Source organism: Pristiophorus japonicus, unplaced genomic scaffold, assembly GCF_044704955.1.
Source record: "Pristiophorus japonicus isolate sPriJap1 unplaced genomic scaffold, sPriJap1.hap1 HAP1_SCAFFOLD_94, whole genome shotgun sequence".
NCBI lineage: Eukaryota > Metazoa > Chordata > Chondrichthyes > Pristiophoridae > Pristiophorus > Pristiophorus japonicus.
The window spans coordinates 959,751-980,880 of record NW_027254868.1 but is presented as its reverse complement, the minus strand read 5'-3'; the positions used below and the strand labels follow the sequence as shown (position 1 = coordinate 980,880).

General features: G+C 44.7%; 1 protein-coding gene and 19 non-coding genes across 20 annotated transcripts in view; 1 reads left to right on the top strand and 19 right to left on the bottom strand.

Annotated features, from left to right (window-relative positions):
- Nucleotides 1–21,130, top strand: part of LOC139257944 (zinc finger protein 850-like) — a gene marked incomplete at its 5' end in the record, with an annotated part of 812,458 nt that overhangs the window by 480,135 nt on the left and 311,193 nt on the right. The window lies entirely within an intron of this gene.
- Nucleotides 350–422, bottom strand: trnae-uuc (transfer RNA glutamic acid (anticodon UUC)). Its single transcript has one exon. It is a non-coding gene; the product is annotated as a tRNA-Glu (tRNA).
- Nucleotides 1,338–1,410, bottom strand: trnaf-gaa (transfer RNA phenylalanine (anticodon GAA)). Its single transcript has one exon. It is a non-coding gene; the product is annotated as a tRNA-Phe (tRNA).
- On the bottom strand, nucleotides 2,613–2,684 carry trnae-uuc (transfer RNA glutamic acid (anticodon UUC)). The gene has a single exon. It is a non-coding gene; the product is annotated as a tRNA-Glu (tRNA).
- Nucleotides 3,600–3,672, bottom strand: trnaf-gaa (transfer RNA phenylalanine (anticodon GAA)). The gene has a single exon. It is a non-coding gene; the product is annotated as a tRNA-Phe (tRNA).
- trnae-uuc (transfer RNA glutamic acid (anticodon UUC)) lies at nucleotides 4,875–4,947 on the bottom strand. The gene has a single exon. It is a non-coding gene; the product is annotated as a tRNA-Glu (tRNA).
- Nucleotides 5,863–5,935, bottom strand: trnaf-gaa (transfer RNA phenylalanine (anticodon GAA)). The gene has a single exon. It is a non-coding gene; the product is annotated as a tRNA-Phe (tRNA).
- trnae-uuc (transfer RNA glutamic acid (anticodon UUC)) lies at nucleotides 7,138–7,209 on the bottom strand. Its single transcript has one exon. It is a non-coding gene; the product is annotated as a tRNA-Glu (tRNA).
- trnaf-gaa (transfer RNA phenylalanine (anticodon GAA)) lies at nucleotides 8,125–8,197 on the bottom strand. The gene has a single exon. It is a non-coding gene; the product is annotated as a tRNA-Phe (tRNA).
- Nucleotides 9,400–9,471, bottom strand: trnae-uuc (transfer RNA glutamic acid (anticodon UUC)). The gene has a single exon. It is a non-coding gene; the product is annotated as a tRNA-Glu (tRNA).
- On the bottom strand, nucleotides 10,388–10,460 carry trnaf-gaa (transfer RNA phenylalanine (anticodon GAA)). Its single transcript has one exon. It is a non-coding gene; the product is annotated as a tRNA-Phe (tRNA).
- On the bottom strand, nucleotides 11,663–11,734 carry trnae-uuc (transfer RNA glutamic acid (anticodon UUC)). The gene has a single exon. It is a non-coding gene; the product is annotated as a tRNA-Glu (tRNA).
- trnaf-gaa (transfer RNA phenylalanine (anticodon GAA)) lies at nucleotides 12,651–12,723 on the bottom strand. Its single transcript has one exon. It is a non-coding gene; the product is annotated as a tRNA-Phe (tRNA).
- Nucleotides 13,926–13,998, bottom strand: trnae-uuc (transfer RNA glutamic acid (anticodon UUC)). The gene has a single exon. It is a non-coding gene; the product is annotated as a tRNA-Glu (tRNA).
- On the bottom strand, nucleotides 14,915–14,987 carry trnaf-gaa (transfer RNA phenylalanine (anticodon GAA)). Its single transcript has one exon. It is a non-coding gene; the product is annotated as a tRNA-Phe (tRNA).
- Nucleotides 16,190–16,261, bottom strand: trnae-uuc (transfer RNA glutamic acid (anticodon UUC)). Its single transcript has one exon. It is a non-coding gene; the product is annotated as a tRNA-Glu (tRNA).
- Nucleotides 17,176–17,248, bottom strand: trnaf-gaa (transfer RNA phenylalanine (anticodon GAA)). The gene has a single exon. It is a non-coding gene; the product is annotated as a tRNA-Phe (tRNA).
- On the bottom strand, nucleotides 18,451–18,522 carry trnae-uuc (transfer RNA glutamic acid (anticodon UUC)). The gene has a single exon. It is a non-coding gene; the product is annotated as a tRNA-Glu (tRNA).
- On the bottom strand, nucleotides 19,438–19,510 carry trnaf-gaa (transfer RNA phenylalanine (anticodon GAA)). The gene has a single exon. It is a non-coding gene; the product is annotated as a tRNA-Phe (tRNA).
- On the bottom strand, nucleotides 20,713–20,784 carry trnae-uuc (transfer RNA glutamic acid (anticodon UUC)). Its single transcript has one exon. It is a non-coding gene; the product is annotated as a tRNA-Glu (tRNA).

The following is a 21,130-nucleotide window of genomic DNA, read 5'->3' as shown; positions in this document are numbered from 1 at the left end:
CAGTGCCCATGGTCCAGGCATTCCCTGATTCCAGTCTTCCACACGTTGCGAAGTTTAAAATGCTGAATATTTCCACAGTGGCAATGCATTGATTGATGATAAGCCCGAGTGCTGTGGCGCAAATAGGTACCTGGAAGACTAAAGATAGCCATGATTGGCAAAATTTACGTTGTCTATCAGCAATTGGAGTTCCACTTGTTGAGCGAGATCTTGTCATTTAGTGCAGATTTTAAAACAGAAGTGTCTGTTGTATCATGACACGCTGCTGATGGTTGGGGCAACAACAGCGAGGTGAGCTGCAAGCTTCTTCAGGAACAGCATTGCATTTCGAAGCACCGCAAATACAATGTTCCCTGACCGGGAATCGAACCCGGGCCGCGGCGGGTGAAAGCGCCGAATCCTAACCACTAGACCACCAGGGAAGCTGCTGCAAATGTCTGTGCCAGCAAGCAGACCAACCCAGTCTTTCCTCCTTGCTGTTTCGAAATTCTCATCACATTCGCGCCAGGGAAATCTGTTCGCAGCAAATGGCAGTTTTTCTGGAGAACACCAAAGACATGTCCGCGCAATCACAGCGTTAAGTGCGCCTAGGCTTCCACTGAAATCCATTTCATTCTCTCCTTTTTCCGGGAATTTTCACTCTCGGTACCGTGTGAACATTTCATTTGGTGCTTTTGTCCTGAACTGCAGCCTTTTGCCCATCTCCGGGCGACAGAACCGTTCTAAATGTCTGTTCTGCTTATAACCATTGACGGGAACAGGTCTCCAGTTCAGCGGTTATCAGCAAAGCAAGAAACACGTATAAACAGAAAGTTGTGCTCTGCACACCGTCGGCAAAGAAGCAATGGCTGTTATTCCAAATAATTGCCATCCTTTGGGATTCCGTGTGGATTTGTTTCGTTATGAAGATTTGATTGTAAAAGTTACTACTAACCGAATAAAAATTATGAAAAATTGGGATGGCCCATATGGGGATCGGGCCCGCGCTCTTGGCTTTATTAATACCACGCCCTAAACGACCGATTTAACCGGCAACAAAATGCCCCAGGGCTGCGTGAAAGCCCAGCCTGAGATGATTTTGTATCCGGCACACACTGGGTGATAGAGTTACTGCATAAGAATTGAACACATCGCATCGCTAAAACATTGTTCACTCTTCATATACAAAACTAGGAAAGTATAAATAGAAAGTAACAGAAAAAGAGCGCTGAATCTAAAAAAAATCATGTCGAAAATTAGTATCACGCAACCACTGAACAGCCCATCCCTCAAGCACTGTCTCGATATCAAACCAGCTTCTCCCCTTAAAATGAAGGAAACGCAAAATCACCAGATATTGCCGAAACCCGGGATTGAACCAGGGACCTTTAGATCTTCAGTCTAACGCTCTCCCAACTGAGCTATTTCGGCCCGACAGAAAACGAAGCAAAACTTTCTCACACCTTTTTGAAAGAAAACTTAAACCCCGGAAGGAATTGCCCCGCACACTCAGTCCTCATTTCGGGGCAATGAGCTCCGGATGTGTTCATGTAATGTGTAATGATATTGAAAATCTTTATGCTCATGTTAACTTATCATTGCCCACGATCCAGGCACTCTCTGATTCCGGTATTGTGCACGTTGCTAAGTTGAAAATTTGCATTTTTCCGCACTGGCAATGAATTGACTGATCGCCGGGCTGTGATCAGCTCGGTTTGTTAGGGTGATGCCGCGCATGAACGTACATGGAAGAATAATGATCATTTTGATTGTTCTCACAATGCACTTAAATGTTGGCAAACCGTACAGTGTCAATCAGCAATTGTAGTTCCATATGTTCATTTAATATTCTGCTGAAGTGTTCATAAAGATACAAAGATTGCACACCAGGCTAGATCTCACAGTGCTGAAGACACAGTGAAATATACTGGAGAGTTTATAACTGTTTCAGAACATAACATGTCAGCAAAATTCCCTCTTCTGTTCTCGGCACTGATGGGTTGTGAAAGGGAGACGGGCCGAAGTCCTATTGAGCCGCACTGACCCCGAGCCAAAGTGAAATTAAAGCAGGTTCAGTCCTTAGCAGTGATATGATGAAGAGAGATAAGAGTCGCGAATCAACGTTAGTGATGGTGAATCTCGGTTAGATCAAAAACTCCATGAATTCTCTGCCGGGAAATTCAGATCTTGGAAATCGCCTGTGAACGCTAAACATTGATATGCAGTGAGCCAATGTTCAATATAGAAGGAGCCCAGGCCAAAGGAATGCTCAAGGATAAATTATCAGTGCCCATGGTCCAGGCATTCCCTGATTCCAGTCTTCCACACGTTGCGAAGTTTAAAATGCTGAATATTTCCACAGTGGCAATGCATTGATTGATGATAAGCCCGAGTGCTGTGGCGCAAATAGGTACCTAGAAGACTAAAGATAGCCATGATTGGCAAAATTTACGTTGTCTATCAGCAATTGGAGTTCCACTTGTTGCGGGAGATCTTGTCATTTAGTGCAGATTTTAAAACAGCAGTGTCTGTTGTATCATGACACGCTGCTGATGGTTGGGGCAACAACAGCGAGGTGAGCTGCAAGCTTCTTCAGGAACAGCATTGCATTTCGAAGCATCGCAAATACAATGTTCCCTGCCCGGGAATCGAACCCGGGCCGCGGCGGTGAAAGCGCCGAATCCTAACCACTAGACCACCAGGGAAGCTGTTGCAAATGTCTGTGCCAGCAAGCAGACCTACCCAGTCTTTCCTCCTTGCTGTTTCGAAATTCTCATCACATTCGCGCCAGGGAAATCTGTTCGCAGCAAATGGCAGTTTTTCTGGAGAACACCAAAGACATGTCCGCGCAATCACAGCGTTAAGTGCGCCTAGGCTTCCACTGAAATCCATTTCATTCTCTCCTTTTTCCGGGAATTTTCACTCTCGGTACCGTGTGAACATTTCATTTGGTGCTTTTGTCCTGAACTGCAGCCTTTTGCCCATCTCCGGGCGACAGAACCGTTCTAAATGTCTGTTCTGCTTATAACCATTGACGGGAACAGGTCTCCAGTTCAGCGGTTATCAGCAAAGCAAGAAACACGTATAAACAGAAAGTTGTGCTCTGCACACCGTCGGCAAAGAAGCAATGGCTGTTATTCCAAATAATTGCCATCCTTTGGGATTCCGTGTGGATTTGTTTCGTTATGAAGATTTGATTGTAAAAGTTACTACTAACCGAATAAAAATTATGAAAAATTGGGATGGCCCATATGGGGATCGGGCCCGCGCTCTTGGCTTTATTAATACCACGCCCTAAACGACCGATTTAACCGGCAACAAAATGCCCCAGGGCTGCGTGAAAGCCCAGCCTGAGATGATTTTGTATCCGGCACACACTGGGTGATAGAGTTACTGCATAAGAATTGAACACATCGCATCGCTAAAACATTGTTCACTCTTCATATACAAAACTGGGAAAGTATAAATAGAAAGTAACAGAAAAAGAGCGCTGAATCTAAAAAAAATCATGTCGAAAATTAGTATCACGCAACCACTGAACAGCCCATCCCTCAAGCACTGTCTCGATATCAAACCAGCTTCTCCCCTTAAAATGAAGGAAACGCAAAATCACCAGATATTGCCGAAACCCGGGATTGAACCAGGGACCTTTAGATCTTCAGTCTAACGCTCCCCCAACTGAGCTATTTCGGCCCGACAGAAAACGAAGCAAAACTTTCTCACACCTTTTTGAAAGAAAACTTAAACCCCGGAAGGAATTGCCCCGCACACTCAGTCCTCATTTCGGGGCAATGAGCTCCGGATGTGTTCATGTAATGTATAATGATATTGAAAATCTTTATGCTCATGTTAACTTATCATTGCCCACGATCCAGGCACTCTCTGATTCCGGTATTGTGCACGTTGCTAAGATGAAAATTTGCATTTTTCCGCACTGGCAATGAATTGACTGATCGCCGGGCTGTGATCAGCTCGGTTTGTTAGGGTGATGCCGCGCATGAACGTACATGGAAGAATAATGATCATTTTGATTGTTCTCCCACTGCACTTAAATGTTGGCAAACCGTACAGTGTCAATCAGCAATTGTAGTTCCATATGTTCATTTAATATTCTGCTGAAGTGTTCATAAAGACACAATGATTGCACACCAGGCTAGATCTCACAGTGCTGAAGACACAGTGAAATATACTGGAGAGTTTATAACTGTTTCAGAACATAACATGTCAGCAAAATTCCCTCTTCTGTTCTCGGCACTGATGGGTTGTGAAAGGGAGACGGGCCGAAGTCCTATTGAGCCGCACTGACCCCGAGCCAAAGTGAAATTAAAGCAGGTTCAGTCCTTAGCAGTGATATGATGAAGAGAGATAAGAGTCGCGAATCAACGTTAGTGATGGTGAATCTCGGTTAGATCAAAAACTCCATGAATTCTCTGCCGGGAAATTCAGATCTTGGAAATCGCCTGTGAACGCTAAACATTGATATGCAGTGAGCCAATGTTCAATATAGAAGGAGCCCAGGCCAAATGAATGCTCAAGGATAAATTATCAGTGCCCATGGTCCAGGCATTCCCTGATTCCAGTCTTCCACACGTTGCGAAGTTTAAAATGCTGAATATTTCCACAGTGGCAATGCATTGATTGATGATAAGCCCGAGTGCTGTGGCGCAAATAGGTACCTGGAAGACTAAAGATAGCCATGATTGGCAAAATTTACGTTGTCTATCAGCAATTGGAGTTCCACTTGTTGAGCGAGATCTTGTCATTTAGTGCAGATTTTAAAACAGAAGTGTCTGTTGTATCATGACACGCTGCTGATGGTTGGGGCAACAACAGCGAGGTGAGCTGCAAGCTTCTTCAGGAACAGCATTGCATTTCGAAGCACCGCAAATACAATGTTCCCTGACCGGGAATCGAACCCGGGCCGCGGCGGGTGAAAGCGCCGAATCCTAACCACTAGACCACCAGGGAAGCTGCTGCAAATGTCTGTGCCAGCAAGCAGACCAACCCAGTCTTTCCTCCTTGCTGTTTCGAAATTCTCATCACATTCGCGCCAGGGAAATCTGTTCGCAGCAAATGGCAGTTTTTCTGGAGAACACCAAAGACATGTCCGCGCAATCACAGCGTTAAGTGCGCCTAGGCTTCCACTGAAATCCATTTCATTCTCTCCTTTTTCCGGGAATTTTCACTCTCGGTACCGTGTGAACATTTCATTTGGTGCTTTTGTCCTGAACTGCAGCCTTTTGCCCATCTCCGGGCGACAGAACCGTTCTAAATGTCTGTTCTGCTTATAACCATTGACGGGAACAGGTCTCCAGTTCAGCGGTTATCAGCAAAGCAAGAAACACGTATAAACAGAAAGTTGTGCTCTGCACACCGTCGGCAAAGAAGCAATGGCTGTTATTCCAAATAATTGCCATCCTTTGGGATTCCGTGTGGATTTGTTTCGTTATGAAGATTTGATTGTAAAAGTTACTACTAACCGAATAAAAATTATGAAAAATTGGGATGGCCCATATGGGGATCGGGCCCGCGCTCTTGGCTTTATTAATACCACGCCCTAAACGACCGATTTAACCGGCAACAAAATGCCCCAGGGCTGCGTGAAAGCCCAGCCTGAGATGATTTTGTATCCGGCACACACTGGGTGATAGAGTTACTGCATAAGAATTGAACACATCGCATCGCTAAAACATTGTTCACTCTTCATATACAAAACTAGGAAAGTATAAATAGAAAGTAACAGAAAAAGAGCGCTGAATCTAAAAAAAATCATGTCGAAAATTAGTATCACGCAACCACTGAACAGCCCATCCCTCAAGCACTGTCTCGATATCAAACCAGCTTCTCCCCTTAAAATGAAGGAAACGCAAAATCACCAGATATTGCCGAAACCCGGGATTGAACCAGGGACCTTTAGATCTTCAGTCTAACGCTCTCCCAACTGAGCTATTTCGGCCCGACAGAAAACGAAGCAAAACTTTCTCACACCTTTTTGAAAGAAAACTTAAACCCCGGAAGGAATTGCCCCGCACACTCAGTCCTCATTTCGGGGCAATGAGCTCCGGATGTGTTCATGTAATGTGTAATGATATTGAAAATCTTTATGCTCATGTTAACTTATCATTGCCCACGATCCAGGCACTCTCTGATTCCGGTATTGTGCACGTTGCTAAGTTGAAAATTTGCATTTTTCCGCACTGGCAATGAATTGACTGATCGCCGGGCTGTGATCAGCTCGGTTTGTTAGGGTGATGCCGCGCATGAACGTACATGGAAGAATAATGATCATTTTGATTGTTCTCACAATGCACTTAAATGTTGGCAAACCGTACAGTGTCAATCAGCAATTGTAGTTCCATATGTTCATTTAATATTCTGCTGAAGTGTTCATAAAGATACAAAGATTGCACACCAGGCTAGATCTCACAGTGCTGAAGACACAGTGAAATATACTGGAGAGTTTATAACTGTTTCAGAACATAACATGTCAGCAAAATTCCCTCTTCTGTTCTCGGCACTGATGGGTTGTGAAAGGGAGACGGGCCGAAGTCCTATTGAGCCGCACTGACCCCGAGCCAAAGTGAAATTAAAGCAGGTTCAGTCCTTAGCAGTGATATGATGAAGAGAGATAAGAGTCGCGAATCAACGTTAGTGATGGTGAATCTCGGTTAGATCAAAAACTCCATGAATTCTCTGCCGGGAAATTCAGATCTTGGAAATCGCCTGTGAACGCTAAACATTGATATGCAGTGAGCCAATGTTCAATATAGAAGGAGCCCAGGCCAAAGGAATGCTCAAGGATAAATTATCAGTGCCCATGGTCCAGGCATTCCCTGATTCCAGTCTTCCACACGTTGCGAAGTTTAAAATGCTGAATATTTCCACAGTGGCAATGCATTGATTGATGATAAGCCCGAGTGCTGTGGCGCAAATAGGTACCTAGAAGACTAAAGATAGCCATGATTGGCAAAATTTACGTTGTCTATCAGCAATTGGAGTTCCACTTGTTGCGGGAGATCTTGTCATTTAGTGCAGATTTTAAAACAGCAGTGTCTGTTGTATCATGACACGCTGCTGATGGTTGGGGCAACAACAGCGAGGTGAGCTGCAAGCTTCTTCAGGAACAGCATTGCATTTCGAAGCATCGCAAATACAATGTTCCCTGCCCGGGAATCGAACCCGGGCCGCGGCGGTGAAAGCGCCGAATCCTAACCACTAGACCACCAGGGAAGCTGCTGCAAATGTCTGTGCCAGCAAGCAGACCTACCCAGTCTTTCCTCCTTGCTGTTTCGAAATTCTCATCACATTCGCGCCAGGGAAATCTGTTCGCAGCAAATGGCAGTTTTTCTGGAGAACACCAAAGACATGTCCGCGCAATCACAGCGTTAAGTGCGCCTAGGCTTCCACTGAAATCCATTTCATTCTCTCCTTTTTCCGGGAATTTTCACTCTCGGTACCGTGTGAACATTTCATTTGGTGCTTTTGTCCTGAACTGCAGCCTTTTGCCCATCTCCGGGCGACAGAACCGTTCTAAATGTCTGTTCTGCTTATAACCATTGACGGGAACAGGTCTCCAGTTCAGCGGTTATCAGCAAAGCAAGAAACACGTATAAACAGAAAGTTGTGCTCTGCACACCGTCGGCAAAGAAGCAATGGCTGTTATTCCAAATAATTGCCATCCCTTGGGATTCCGTGTGGATTTGTTTCGTTATGAAGATTTGATTGTAAAAGTTACTACTAACCGAATAAAAATTATGAAAAATTGGGATGGCCCATATGGGGATCGGGCCCGCGCTCTTGGCTTTATTAATACCACGCCCTAAACGACCGATTTAACCGGCAACAAAATGCCCCAGGGCTGCGTGAAAGCCCAGCCTGAGATGATTTTGTATCCGGCACACACTGGGTGATAGAGTTACTGCATAAGAATTGAACACATCGCATCGCTAAAACATTGTTCACTCTTCATATACAAAACTGGGAAAGTATAAATAGAAAGTAACAGAAAAAGAGCGCTGAATCTAAAAAAAAGCATGTCGAAAATTAGTATCACGCAACCACTGAACAGCCCATCCCTCAAGCACTGTCTCGATATCAAACCAGCTTCTCCCCTTAAAATGAAGGAAATGCAAAATCACCAGATATTGCCGAAACCCGGGATTGAACCATGGACCTTTAGATCTTCAGTCTAACGCTCTCCCAACTGAGCTATTTCGGCCCGACAGAAAACGAAGCAAAACTTTCTCACACCTTTTTGAAAGAAAACTTAAACCCCGGAAGGAATTGCCCCGCACACTCAGTCCTCATTTCGGGGCAATGAGCTCCGGATGTGTTCATGTAATGTATAATGATATTGAAAATCTTTATGCTCATGTTAACTTATCATTGCCCACGATCCAGGCACTCTCTGATTCCGGTATTGTGCACGTTGCTAAGTTGAAAATTTGCATTTTTCCGCACTGGCAATGAATTGACTGATCGCCGGGCTGTGATCAGCTCGGTTTGTTAGGGTGATGCCGCGCATGAACGTACATGGAAGAATAATGATCATTTTGATTGTTCTCCCACTGCACTTAAATGTTGGCAAACCGTACAGTGTCAATCAGCAATTGTAGTTCCATATGTTCATTTAATATTCTGCTGAAGTGTTCATAAAGACACAAAGATTGCACACCAGGCTAGATCTCACAGTGCTGAAGACACAGTGAAATATACTGGAGAGTTTATAACTGTTTCAGAACATAACATGTCAGCAAAATTCCCTCTTCTGTTCTCGGCACTGATGGGTTGTGAAAGGGAGACGGGCCGAAGTCCTATTGAGCCGCACTGACCCCGAGCCAAAGTGAAATTAAAGCAGGTTCAGTCCTTAGCAGTGATATGATGGAGAGAGATAAGAGTCGCGAATCAACGTTAGTGATGGTGAATCTCGGTTAGATCAAAAACTCCATGAATTCTCTGCCGGGAAATTCAGATCTTGGAAATCGCCTGTGAACGCTAAACATTGATATGCAGTGAGCCAATGTTCAATATAGAAGGAGCCCAGGCCAAATGAATGCTCAAGGATAAATTATCAGTGCCCATGGTCCAGGCATTCCCTGATTCCAGTCTTCCACACGTTGCGAAGTTTAAAATGCTGAATATTTCCACAGTGGCAATGCATTGATTGATGATAAGCCCGAGTGCTGTGGCGCAAATAGGTACCTGGAAGACTAAAGATAGCCATGATTGGCAAAATTTACGTTGTCTATCAGCAATTGGAGTTCCACTTGTTGCGCGAGATCTTGTCATTTAGTGCAGATTTTAAAACAGAAGTGTCTGTTGTGTCATGACACGCTGCTGATGGTTGGGGCAACAACAGCGAGGTGAGCTGCAAGCTTCTTCAGGAACAGCATTGCATTTCGAAGCACCGCAAATACAATGTTCCCTGACCGGGAATCAAACCCGGGCCGCGGCGGTGAAAGCGCCGAATCCTAACCACTAGACCACCAGGGAAGATGCTGCAAATGTCTGTGCCAGCAAGCAGACCAACCCAGTCTTTCCTCCTTGCTGTTTCGAAATTCTCATCACATTCGCGCCAGGGAAATCTGTTCGCAGCAAATGGCAGTTTTTGTAGGAGAACACCAAAGACATGTCCGCGCAATCACAGCGTTAAGTGCGCCTAGGCTTCCACTGAAATCCATTTCATTCTCTCCTTTTTCCGGGAATTTTCACTCTCGGTACCGTGTGAACATTTCATTTGGTGCTTTTGTCCTGAACTGCAGCCTTTTGCCCATCTCCGGGCGACAGAACCGTTCTAAATGTCTGTTCTGCTTATAACCATTGACGGGAACAGGTCTCCAGTTCAGCGGTTATCAGCAAAGCAAGAAACACGTATAAACAGAAAGTTGTGCTCTGCACACCGTCGGCAAAGAAGCAATGGCTGTTATTCCAAATAATTGCCATCCCTTGGGATTCCGTGTGGATTTGTTTCGTTATGAAGATTTGATTGTAAAAGTTACTACTGACCGAATAAAAATTATGAAAAATTGGGATGGCCCATATGGGGATCGGGCCCGCGCTCTTAGCTTTATTAATACCACGCCCTAAACGACCGATTTAACCGGCAACAAAATGCCCCAGGGCTGCGTGAAAGCCCAGCCTGAGATGATTTTGTATCCGGCACACACTGGGTGATAGAGTTACTGCATAAGAATTGAACACATCGCATCGCTAAAACATTGTTCACTCTTCATATACAAAACTGGGAAAGTATAAATAGAAAGTAACAGAAAAAGAGCGCTGAATCTAAAAAAAATCATGTCGAAAATTAGTATCACGCAACCACTGAACAGCCCATCCCTCAAGCACTGTCTCGATATCAAACCAGCTTCTCCCCTTAAAATGAAGGAAACGCAAAATCACCAGATATTGCCGAAACCCGGGATTGAACCAGGGACCTTTAGATCTTCAGTCTAACGCTCTCCCAACTGAGCTATTTCGGCCCGACAGAAAACGAAGCAAAACTTTCTCACACCTTTTTGAAAGAAAACTTAAACCCCGGAAGGAATTGCCCCGCACACTCAGTCCTCATTTCGGGGCAATGAGCTCCGGATGTGTTCATGTAATGTATAATGATATTGAAAATCTTTATGCTCATGTTAACTTATCATTGCCCACGATCCAGGCACTCTCTGATTCCGGTATTGTGCACGTTGCTAAGTTGAAAATTTGCATTTTTCCGCACTGGCAATGAATTGACTGATCGCCGGGCTGTGATCAGCTCGGTTTGTTAGGGTGATGCCGCGCATGAACGTACATGGAAGAATAATGATCATTTTGATTGTTCTCCCACTGCACTTAAATGTTGGCAAACCGTACAGTGTCAATCAGCAATTGTAGTTCCATATGTTCATTTAATATTCTGCTGAAGTGTTCATAAAGACACAAAGATTGCACACCAGGCTAGATCTCACAGTGCTGAAGACACAGTGAAATATACTGGAGAGTTTATAACTGTTTCAGAACATAACATGTCAGCAAAATTCCCTCTTCTGTTCTCGGCACTGATGGGTTGTGAAAGGGAGACGGGCCGAAGTCCTATTGAGCCGCACTGACCCCGAGCCAAAGTGAAATTAAAGCAGGTTCAGTCCTTAGCAGTGATATGATGGAGAGAGATAAGAGTCGCGAATCAACGTTAGTGATGGTGAATCTCGGTTAGATCAAAAACTCCATGAATTCTCTGCCGGGAAATTCAGATCTTGGAAATCGCCTGTGAACGCTAAACATTGATATGCAGTGAGCCAATGTTCAATATAGAAGGAGCCCAGGCCAAATGAATGCTCAAGGATAAATTATCAGTGCCCATGGTCCAGGCATTCCCTGATTCCAGTCTTCCACACGTTGCGAAGTTTAAAATGCTGAATATTTCCACAGTGGCAATGCATTGATTGATGATAAGCCCGAGTGCTGTGGCGCAAATAGGTACCTGGAAGACTAAAGATAGCCATGATTGGCAAAATTTACGTTGTCTATCAGCAATTGGAGTTCCACTTGTTGCGCGAGATCTTGTCATTTAGTGCAGATTTTAAAACAGAAGTGTCTGTTGTGTCATGACACGCTGCTGATGGTTGGGGCAACAACAGCGAGGTGAGCTGCAAGCTTCTTCAGGAACAGCATTGCATTTCGAAGCACCGCAAATACAATGTTCCCTGACCGGGAATCAAACCCGGGCCGCGGCGGTGAAAGCGCCGAATCCTAACCACTAGACCACCAGGGAAGATGCTGCAAATGTCTGTGCCAGCAAGCAGACCAACCCAGTCTTTCCTCCTTGCTGTTTCGAAATTCTCATCACATTCGCGCCAGGGAAATCTGTTCGCAGCAAATGGCAGTTTTTGTAGGAGAACACCAAAGACATGTCCGCGCAATCACAGCGTTAAGTGCGCCTAGGCTTCCACTGAAATCCATTTCATTCTCTCCTTTTTCCGGGAATTTTCACTCTCGGTACCGTGTGAACATTTCATTTGGTGCTTTTGTCCTGAACTGCAGCCTTTTGCCCATCTCCGGGCGACAGAACCGTTCTAAATGTCTGTTCTGCTTATAACCATTGACGGGAACAGGTCTCCAGTTCAGCGGTTATCAGCAAAGCAAGAAACACGTATAAACAGAAAGTTGTGCTCTGCACACCGTCGGCAAAGAAGCAATGGCTGTTATTCCAAATAATTGCCATCCCTTGGGATTCCGTGTGGATTTGTTTCGTTATGAAGATTTGATTGTAAAAGTTACTACTGACCGAATAAAAATTATGAAAAATTGGGATGGCCCATATGGGGATCGGGCCCGCGCTCTTAGCTTTATTAATACCACGCCCTAAACGACCGATTTAACCGGCAACAAAATGCCCCAGGGCTGCGTGAAAGCCCAGCCTGAGATGATTTTGTATCCGGCACACACTGGGTGATAGAGTTACTGCATAAGAATTGAACACATCGCATCGCTAAAACATTGTTCACTCTTCATATACAAAACTGGGAAAGTATAAATAGAAAGTAACAGAAAAAGAGCGCTGAATCTAAAAAAAATCATGTCGAAAATTAGTATCACGCAACCACTGAACAGCCCATCCCTCAAGCACTGTCTCGATATCAAACCAGCTTCTCCCCTTAAAATGAAGGAAACGCAAAATCACCAGATATTGCCGAAACCCGGGATTGAACCAGGGACCTTTAGATCTTCAGTCTAACGCTCTCCCAACTGAGCTATTTCGGCCCGACAGAAAACGAAGCAAAACTTTCTCACACCTTTTTGAAAGAAAACTTAAACCCCGGAAGGAATTGCCCCGCACACTCAGTCCTCATTTCGGGGCAATGAGCTCCGGATGTGTTCATGTAATGTATAATGATATTGAAAATCTTTATGCTCATGTTAACTTATCATTGCCCACGATCCAGGCACTCTCTGATTCCGGTATTGTGCACGTTGCTAAGATGAAAATTTGCATTTTTCCGCACTGGCAATGAATTGACTGATCGCCGGGCTGTGATCAGCTCGGTTTGTTAGGGTGATGCCGCGCATGAACGTACATGGAAGAATAATGATCATTTTGATTGTTCTCCCACTGCACTTAAATGTTGGCAAACCGTACAGTGTCAATCAGCAATTGTAGTTCCATATGTTCATTTAATATTCTGCTGAAGTGTTCATAAAGACACAAAGATTGCACACCAGGCTAGATCTCACAGTGCTGAAGACACAGTGAAATATACTGGAGAGTTTATAACTGTTTCAGAACATAACATGTCAGCAAAATTCCCTCTTCTGTTCTCGGCACTGATGGGTTGTGAAAGGGAGACGGGCCGAAGTCCTATTGAGCCGCACTGACCCCGAGCCAAAGTGAAATTAAAGCAGGTTCAGTCCTTAGCAGTGATATGATGAAGAGAGATAAGAGTCGCGAATCAACGTTAGTGATGGTGAATCTCGGTTAGATCAAAAACTCCATGAATTCTCTGCCGGGAAATTCAGATCTTGGAAATCGCCTGTGAACGCTAAACATTGATATGCAGTGAGCCAATGTTCAATATAGAAGGAGCCCAGGCCAAATGAATGCTCAAGGATAAATTATCAGTGCCCATGGTCCAGGCATTCCCTGATTCCAGTCTTCCACACGTTGCGAAGTTTAAAATGCTGAATATTTCCACAGTGGCAATGCATTGATTGATGATAAGCCCGAGTGCTGTGGCGCAAATAGGTACCTGGAAGACTAAAGATAGCCATGATTTGCAAAATTTACGTTGTCTATCAGCAATTGGAGCTCCACTTGTTGAGCGAGATCTTGTCATTTAGTGCAGATTTTAAAACAGAAGTGTCTGTTGTATCATGACACGCTGCTGATGGTTGGGGCAACAACAGCGAGGTGAGCTGCAAGCTTCTTCAGGAACAGCATTGCATTTCGAAGCACCGCAAATACAATGTTCCCTGACCGGGAATCGAACCCGGGCCGCGGCGGGTGAAAGCGCCGAATCCTAACCACTAGACCACCAGGGAAGCTACTGCAAATGTCTGTGCCAGCAAGCAGACCAACCCAGTCTTTCCTCCTTGCTGTTTCGAAATTCTCATCACATTCGCGCCAGGGAAATCTGTTCGCAGCAAATGGCAGTTTTTCTGGAGAACACCAAAGACATGTCCGCGCAATCACAGCGTTAAGTGCGCCTAGGCTTCCACTGAAATCCATTTCATTCTCTCCTTTTTCCGGGAATTTTCACTCTCGGTACCGTGTGAACATTTCATTTGGTGCTTTTGTCCTGAACTGCAGCCTTTTGCCCATCTCCGGGCGACAGAACCGTTCTAAATGTCTGTTCTGCTTATAACCATTGACGGGAACAGGTCTCCAGTTCAGCGGTTATCAGCAAAGCAAGAAACACGTCTAAACAGAAAGTTGTGCTCTGCACACCGTCGGCAAAGAAGCAATGGCTGTTATTCCAAATAATTGCCATCCTTTGGGATTCCGTGTGGATTTGTTTCGTTATGAAGATTTGATTGTAAAAGTTACTACTAACCGAATAAAAATTATGAAAAATTGGGATGGCCCATATGGGGATCGGGCCCGCGCTCTTGGCTTTATTAATACCACGCCCTAAACGACCGATTTAACCGGCAACAAAATGCCCCAGGGCTGCGTGAAAGCCCAGCCTGAGATGATTTTGTATCCGGCACACACTGGGTGATAGAGTTGCTGCATAAGAATTGAACACATCGCATCGCTAAAACATTGTTCACTCTTCATATACAAAACTGGGAAAGTATAAATAGAAAGTAACAGAAAAAGAGCGCTGAATCTAAAAAAAATCATGTCGAAAATTAGTATCACGCAACCACTGAACAGCCCATCCCTCAAGCACTGTCTCGATATCAAACCAGCTTCTCCCCTTAAAATGAAGGAAACGCAAAATCACCAGATTATTGCCGAAACCCGGGATTGAACCAGGGACCTTTAGATCTTCAGTCTAACGCTCTCCCAACTGAGCTATTTCGGCCCGACAGAAAACGAAGCAAAACTTTCTCACACATTTTTGAAAGAAAACTTAAACCCCGGAAGGAATTGCCCCGCACACTCAGTCCTCATTTCGGGGCAATGAGCTCCGGATGTGTTCATGTAATGTATAATGATATTGAAAATCTTTATGCTCATGTTAACTTATCATTGCCCACGATCCAGGCACTCTCTGATTCCGGTATTGTGCACGTTGCTAAGTTGAAAATTTGCATTTTTCCGCACTGGCAATGAATTGACTGATCGCCGGGCTTTGAGCAGCTCGGTTTGTTAGGGTGACGCCGCGCATGAACGTACATGGAAGAATAATGATCATTTTGATTGTTCTCCCACTGCACTTAAATGTTGGCAAACCGTACAGTGTCAATCAGCAATTGTAGTTCCATATGTTCATTTAATATTCTGCTGAAGTGTTCATAAAGACAAAGAGATTGCACACCAGGCTAGATCTCACAGTGCTGAAGACACATTGAAATATACTGGAGAGTTTATAACTGTTTCAGAACATAACATGTCAGCAAAATTCCCTCTTCTGTTCTCGGCACTGATGGGTTGTGAAAGGGAGACGGGCCGAAGTCCTATTGAGCCGCACTGACCCCGAGCCAAAGTGAAATTAAAGCAGGTTCAGTCCTTAGCAGTGATATGATGAAGAGAGATAAGAGTCGCGAATCAACGTTAGTGATGGTGAATCTCGGTTAGATCAAAAACTCCATGAATTCTCTGCCGGGAAATTCAGATCTTGGAAATCGCCTGTGAACGCTAAACATTGATATGCAGTCAGCCAATGTTCAATATAGAAGGAGCCCAGGCCAAATGAATGCTCAAGGATAAATTATCAGTGCCCATGGTCCAGGCATTCCCTGATTACAATCTTCCACACGTTGCGAAGTTTAAAATGCTGAATATTTCCACAGTGGCAATGCATTGATTGATGATAAGCCCGAGTGCTGTGGCGCAAATAGGTACCTGGAAGACTAAAGATAGCCATGATTGGCAAAATTTACGTTGTCTATCAGCAATTGGAGTTCCACTTGTTGCGGGAGATCTTGTCATTTAGTGCAGATTTTAAAACAGCAGTGTCTGTTGTATCATGACACGCTGCTGATGGTTGGGGCAACAACAGCGAGGTGAGCTGCAAGCTTCTTCAGGAACAGCATTGCATTTCGAAGCATCGCAAATACAATGTTCCCTGACCGGGAATCGAACCCGGGCCGCGGCGGTGAAAGCGCCGAATCCTAACCACTAGACCACCAGGGAAGCTGCTGCAAATGTCTGTGCCAGCAAGCAGACCTACCCAGTCTTTCCTCCTTGCTGTTTCGAAATTCTCATCACATTCGCGCCAGGGAAATCTGTTCGCAGCAAATGGCAGTTTTTCTGGAGAACACCAAAGACATGTCCGCGCAATCACAGCGTTAAGTGCGCCTAGGCTTCCACTGAAATCCATTTCATTCTCTCCTTTTTCCGGGAATTTTCACTCTCGGTACCGTGTGAACATTTCATTTGGTGCTTTTGTCCTGAACTGCAGCCTTTTGCCCATCTCCGGGCGACAGAACCGTTCTAAATGTCTGTTCTGCTTATAACCATTGACGGGAACAGGTCTCCAGTTCAGCGGTTATCAGCAAAGCAAGAAACACGTATAAACAGAAAGTTGTGCTCTGCACACCGTCGGCAAAGAAGCAATGGCTGTTATTCCAAATAATTGCCATCCCTTGGGATTCCGTGTGGATTTGTTTCGTTATGAAGATTTGATTGTAAAAGTTACTACTAACCGAATAAAAATTATGAAAAATTGGGATGGCCCATATGGGGATCGGGCCCGCGCTCTTGGCTTTATTAATACCACGCCCTAAACGACCGATTTAACCGGCAACAAAATGCCCAGGGCTGCGTGAAAGCCCAGCCTGAGATGATTTTGTATCCGGCACACACTGGGTGATAGAGTTACTGCATAAGAATTGAACACATCGCATCGCTAAAACATTGTTCACTCTTCATATACAAAACTGGGAAAGTATAAATAGAAAGTAACAGAAAAAGAGCGCTGAATCTAAAAAAAATCATGTCGAAAATTAGTATCACGCAACCACTGAACAGCCCATCCCTCAAGCACTGTCTCGATATCAAACCAGCTTCTCCCCTTAAAATGAAGGAAACGCAAAATCACCAGATATTGCCGAAACCCAGGATTGAACCAGGGACCTTTAGATCTTCAGTCTAACGCTCTCCCAACTGAGCTATTTCGGCCCGACAGAAAACGAAGCAAAACTTTCTCACACCTTTTTGAAAGAAAACTTAAACCCCGGAAGGAATTGCCCCGCACACTCAGTCCTCATTTCGGGGCAATGAGCTCCGGATGTGTTCATGTAATGTATAATGATATTGAAAATCTTTATGCTCATGTTAACTTATCATTGCCCACGATCCAGGCACTCTCTGATTCCGGTATTGTGCACGTTGCTAAGTTGAAAATTTGCATTTTTCCGCACTGGCAATGAATTGACTGATCGCCGGGCTGTGATCAGCTCGGTTTGTTATGGTGATGCCGCGCATGAACGTACATGGAAGAATAATGATCATTTTGATTGTTCTCACAATGCACTTAAATGTTGGCAAACCGTACAGTGTCAATCAGCAATTGTAGTTCCATATGTTCATTTAATATTCTGCTGAAGTGTTCATAAAGACACAAAGATTGCACACCAGGCTAGATCTCACAGTGCTGAAGACACAGTGAAATATACTGGAGAGTTTATAACTGTTTCAGAACATAACATGTCAGCAAAATTCCCTCTTCTGTTCTCGGCACTGATGGGTTGTGAAAGGGAGACGGGCCGAAGTCCTATTGAGCCGCACTGACCCCGAGCCAAAGTGAAATTAAAGCAGGTTCAGTCCTTAGCAGTGATATGATGAAGAGAGATAAGAGTCGCGAATCAACGTTAGTGATGGTGAATCTCGGTTAGATCAAAAACTCCATGAATTCTCTGCCGGGAAATTCAGATCTTGGAAATCGCCTGTGAACGCTAAACATTGATATGCAGTCAGCCAATGTTCAATATAGAAGGAGCCCAGGCCAAATGAATGCTCAAGGATAAATTATCAGTGCCCATGGTCCAGGCATTCCCTGATTCCAATCTTCCACACGTTGCGAAGTTTAAAATGCTGAATATTTCCACAGTGGCAATGCATTGATTGATGATAAGCCCGAGTGCTGTGGCGCAAATAGGTACCTGGAAGACTAAAGATAGCCATGATTGGCAAAATTTACGTTGTCTATCAGCAATTGGAGTTCCACTTGTTGAGCGAGATCTTGTCATTTAGTGCAGATTTTAAAACAGAAGTGTATGTTGTATCATGACACGCTGCTGATGGTTGGGGCAACAACAGCGAGGTGAGCTGCAAGCTTCTTCAGGAACAGCATTGCATTTCGAAGCATCGCAAATACAATGTTCCCTGACCGGGAATCGAACCCGGGCCGCGGCGGTGAAAGCGCCGAATCCTAACCACTAGACCACCAGGGAAGCTGCTGCAAATGTCTGTGCCAGCAAGCAGACCTACCCAGTCTTTCCTCCTTGCTGTTTCGAAATTCTCATCACATTCGCGCCAGGGAAATCTGTTCGCAGCAAATGGCAGTTTTTCTGGAGAACACCAAAGACATGTCCGCGCAATCACAGCGTTAAGTGCGCCTAGGCTTCCACTGAAATCCATTTCATTCTCTCCTTTTTCCGGGAATTTTCACTCTCGGTACCGTGTGAACATTTCATTTGGTGCTTTTGTCCTGAACTGCAGCCTTTTGCCCATCTCCGGGCGACAGAACCGTTCTAAATGTCTGTTCTGCTTATAACCATTGACGGGAACAGGTCTCCAGTTCAGCGGTTATCAGCAAAGCAAGAAACACGTATAAACAGAAAGTTGTGCTCTGCACACCGTCGGCAAAGAAGCAATGGCTGTTATTCCAAATAATTGCCATCCCTTGGGATTCCGTGTGGATTTGTTTCGTTATGAAGATTTGATTGTAAAAGTTACTACTAACCGAATAAAAATTATGAAAAATTGTGATGGCCCATATGGGGATCGGGCCCGCGCTCTTGGCTTTATTAATACCACGCCCTAAACGACCGATTTAACCGGCAACAAAATGCCCCAGGGCTGCGTGAAAGCCCAGCCTGAGATGATTTTGTATCCGGCACACACTGGGTGATAGAGTTACTGCATAAGAATTGAACACATCGCATCGCTAAAACATTGTTCACTCTTCATATACAAAACTGGGAAAGTATAAATAGAAAGTAACAGAAAAATAGCGCTGAATCTAAAAAAAAGCATGTCGAAAATTAGTATCACGCAACCACTGAACAGCCCATCCCTCAAGCACTGTCTCGATATCAAACCAGCTTCTCCCCTTAAAATGAAGGAAACGCAAAATCACCAGATATTGCCGAAACCCGGGATTGAACCAGGGACCTTTAGATCTTCAGTCTAACGCTCTCCCAACTGAGCTATTTCGGCCCGACAGAAAACGAAGCAAAACTTTCTCACACCTTTTTGAAAGAAAACTTAAACCCCGGAAGGAATTGCCCCGCACACTCAGTCCTCATTTCGGGGCAATGAGCTCCGGATGTGTTCATGTAATGTATAATGATATTGAAAATCTTTATGCTCATGTTAACTTATCATTGCCCACGATCCAGGCACTCTCTGATTCCGGTATTGTGCACGTTGCTAAGTTGAAAATTTGCATTTTTCCGCACTGGCAATGAATTGACTGATCGCCGGGCTGTGATCAGCTCGGTTTGTTAGGGTGATGCCGCGCATGAACGTACATGGAAGAATAATGATCATTTTGATTGTTCTCCCACTGCACTTAAATGTTGGCAAACCGTACAGTGTCAATCAGCAATTGTAGTTCCATATGTTCATTTAATATTCTGCTGAAGTGTTCATAAAGACACAAAGATTGCACACCAGGCTAGCTCTCACAGTGCTGAAGACACAGTGAAATATACTGGAGAGTTTATAACTGTTTCAGAACATAACATGTCAGCAAAATTCCCTCTTCTGTTCTCGGCACTGATGGGTTGTGAAAGGGAGACGGGCCGAAGTCCTATTGAGCCGCACTGACCCCGAGCCAAAGTGAAATTAAAGCAGGTTCAGTCCTTAGCAGTGATATGATGAAGAGAGATAAGAGTCGCGAATCAACGTTAGTGATGGTGAATCTCGGTTAGATCAAAAACTCCATGAATTCTCTGCCGGGAAATTCAGATCTTGGAAATCGCCTGTGAACGCTAAACATTGATATGCAGTCAGCCAATGTTCAATATAGAAGGAGCCCAGGCCAAATGAATGCTCAAGGATAAATTATCAGTGCCCATGGTCCAGGCATTCCCTGATTCCAATCTTCCACACGTTGCGAAGTTTAAAATGCTGAATATTTCCACAGTGGCAATGCATTGATTGATGATAAGCCCGAGTGCTGTGGCGCAAATAGGTACCTGGAAGACTAAAGATAGCCATGATTGGCAAAATTTACGTTGTCTATCAGCAATTGGAGTTCCACTTGTTGAGCGAGATCTTGTCATTTAGTGCAGATTTTAAAACAGAAGTGTATGTTGTATCATGACACGCTGCTGATGGTTGGGGCAACAACAGCGAGGTGAGCTGCAAGCTTCTTCAGGAACAGCATTGCATTTCGAAGCATCGCAAATACAATGTTCCCTGACCGGGAATCGAACCCGGGCCGCGGCGGTGAAAGCGCCGAATCCTAACCACTAGACCACCAGGGAAGCTGCTGCAAATGTCTGTGCCAGCAAGCAGACCTACCCAGTCTTTCCTCCTTGCTGTTTCGAAATTCTCATCACATTCGCGCCAGGGAAATCTGTTCGCAGCAAATGGCAGTTTTTCTGGAGAACACCAAAGACATGTCCGCGCAATCACAGCGTTAAGTGCGCCTAGGCTTCCACTGAAATCCATTTCATTCTCTCCTTTTTCCGGGAATTTTCACTCTCGGTACCGTGTGAACATTTCATTTGGTGCTTTTGTCCTGAACTGCAGCCTTTTGCCCATCTCCGGGCGACAGAACCGTTCTAAATGTCTGTTCTGCTTATAACCATTGACGGGAACAGGTCTCCA